This window comes from Otolemur garnettii, unplaced genomic scaffold, assembly GCF_000181295.1.
Source record: "Otolemur garnettii isolate 467f Iridium unplaced genomic scaffold, OtoGar3 scaffold00091, whole genome shotgun sequence".
NCBI classification, from domain to species: domain Eukaryota; kingdom Metazoa; phylum Chordata; class Mammalia; order Primates; family Galagidae; genus Otolemur; species Otolemur garnettii.
In genome coordinates this window covers 1,490,393-1,493,199 of record NW_003852486.1, presented here as the reverse complement: position 1 = coordinate 1,493,199, position 2,807 = coordinate 1,490,393, and positions in this window count along the sequence as shown.

Here is a 2,807-nt window from a genome sequence, read left to right as displayed (position 1 = left end):
TCCACCTGATGGGAACTGTGCAGCCACTACAAATTGAAAAAGTACTGATATGGAAAAATATGATTGATAGGTAGGTAGGTAAACTGAGAGATTGATAGACACACCATAATTTTATAAAAATTAAAAAGAAAGAAATGGATATAAGAGAGGAATGAACAAAGGAAGGGAACACATTCAATGATATACATGTCATTAAAGAAGTAAATGTACCAAAATGCTAAAAATGTTTTTTTCCTGGGTAACGTACAGAGAATCTACCTATTTATTTACCGATCTATCTATCTTTTGATGTATCTATCTAGCTATAGCTTCACTATTATAAATGGTATCACAAAAATTTTTTAAACATACATTTTGATCTATCATAAACCTCATACTTAAGGCAACATTTTCAAAAATTAAAATTAAGGCAAAAATCCATGATAAGCCAAATAGTAGGAGACAATTTCAGTGCTTTCAGTCCCTTTCAGTGCTTCTAATGATTGGAATTCATCACCTCGTGAGTTAGCAGAACTTTTATTTTAATTATTACTGTGGGATGCAACTGCTTGAATGAAGACCAATTTTTGGAATTTGCTTACTAAAGATTTTGAAGAGAAGAGAAAAATATAAAATAGTTTCAAAATACTGAGAAAATATAAAACAAAATATGTGTTGATTTTCCTGGGAGAAGTGGAGATGGGCTAGTCCCTAAAGTGTTCCTATATAATTGAAATTCATAATGTATTACTGAACATAATAAAACTCAAATATTTAGGTAACCAGAAAATCAATTCTACCTACACTAAGGAGAATGAAAAACATAAATAACTTAGGTGATAGAAGAGGAGACTGCACTGGGCTTGTGCATTCCCACAATTCTGTATGTCTTCTCAGCGTCCCCTCAGGAAAATTATGACTCATCAAGATGGCAGAGACCCCATGAGTGGCCACCCTAGCTTGATAGGATCACGATAGCTGAAATAAAATGTCCACTTCCTTCAGTGGAATCCCCGTCACTTAGAAAAGCAACATTTTACATCATTTTCTATTCCCTGGATTACAGGTCTTTAACCAAAAATATCTCTCTACACCTTAAAACATTCAGAAAGTTACCTTTCAGAGAACTAATTTTCTGCCTAGACCTGATAACCAATTCTGAGCAAGAAGCTAATCTTATCCATTTCATTGTTCAAGTCTTTCCAACCACAGGCAAGCTGGAAAAATTCACGGGCTTGGTAGTTTTTTAAGCCCTTTAAATATAACTAAATCATAGAACCTTTGAGTTAGGAAGCAAATTTAAAAGCACAGCATTCTTCATGAACAGTTTCTCAAATTCCCTTTCAGTGCTTACAATGATTGGAATTCATCACCTGGTGAGTTAGCAGAACTTTTATTTGGGGTAAGATACCACCTTCATTTAAAAAAAATAAACGAGGTTTTTAATTTATAAAAATGCTCATGGAGGAAAAAAACCATCTGTACAGAAAGATAAAAATTGAATTTAGCTTTTCCCTCTACATTTTCTGGTCCAGAGGTAAACAAGATTTGTAGTTTGTTGTTGTTTATTCTTGTCTGGAAACGTTCTGTGTACGATCATGCATACTTTCATATCATTTCAATTTTAAACAAATGGAATCAGGCTGCACATACCACTAGCTTTTTTCATTTAATGTTCTATTTCAAACACTTCCCATAATGGTACTATAGACTTCCCATTTTTTTGATTTCCAATGATGCATACTATTTCATTACATGGATTCATATAGATGTATTATCATCAATTCTATTTTTGATTGATTTTAATTCTTAGAAAATGTTACTTTCTATTGACTCGGTATCTGTCTCCTGCAACTTACCCCCTCCCACATCATTCCACCTTCTATTTCCTGTTCAACATGCTAGTACTTCAAATATTTGAAGACCATTATTACATCTCTGCTAAATTTCATGTCCTTCAATCCATTACCACAGCAAGACAAGCATGAAGAAATGTAATATTAATGGACATGAGATTCAATATGACCAACCAAATACTGAAAACCAAAGGGAACACAGTAAGATTTTGAAAAATGCACTTGATATTCCATTTTAAATTACTCTACCAACAGCCACTCACTGTTTCTGACCTTAGAAATAGGAAGGAGACATTTTCCAGATAGTGATCTTTAAAGGCATTAAAGGAACTGAGTCTATTCAGAGGAAGGAGGTGAAAAAAACCTTATGTTCAAGAGGCATTTACAAGGGAAGCTAAAATCCACAAAGTGAGAAAAGTCCAGCAGTCTCTAGTATCAGAAAGAATCTCAAATTATTGCTATGTTCCTGGAGGCTAGGGACACTGTTTCTTTTGTCCTGGGAAGCGGCTCAGGAACAAAATACAGTCTCTTAAACTGCAGATTTCAGGAGGTTGGGATATTTCTTTTCCTCAAGGAGGAGTAAATCCCTTTGTCCCAAGTCTCCTGGAACCATCCCTTGGAGAATTCCTCCAGCGTACTATGAGCTAGAGGAGATAGAACCTGAGAGCTGGTCTCAAAGGCCTCATTAGGAACTTCTGCCACAGATAAAGGAGATGCTTTCATTTGTTTACTGACAGGGGGGGTTTGCTGGGGTTTCAGAAACCAATACTGGGTTGAGTTTACATCAAGTTAACCACATGAATACTGGATAAGCTTACAAAGGGAAGACCCTAAATTTTAGTTTCTCAGCATGAAAGAGCAGTGAGCAGTCTGAATTTATTTAGATAAATAAGATGAGGCAAACAGAAAATCATAGGGGCTAGACCGTCTCCGGTCCAGCTCCACCTTACAGCTAATTTCCTTAAGTCTCTC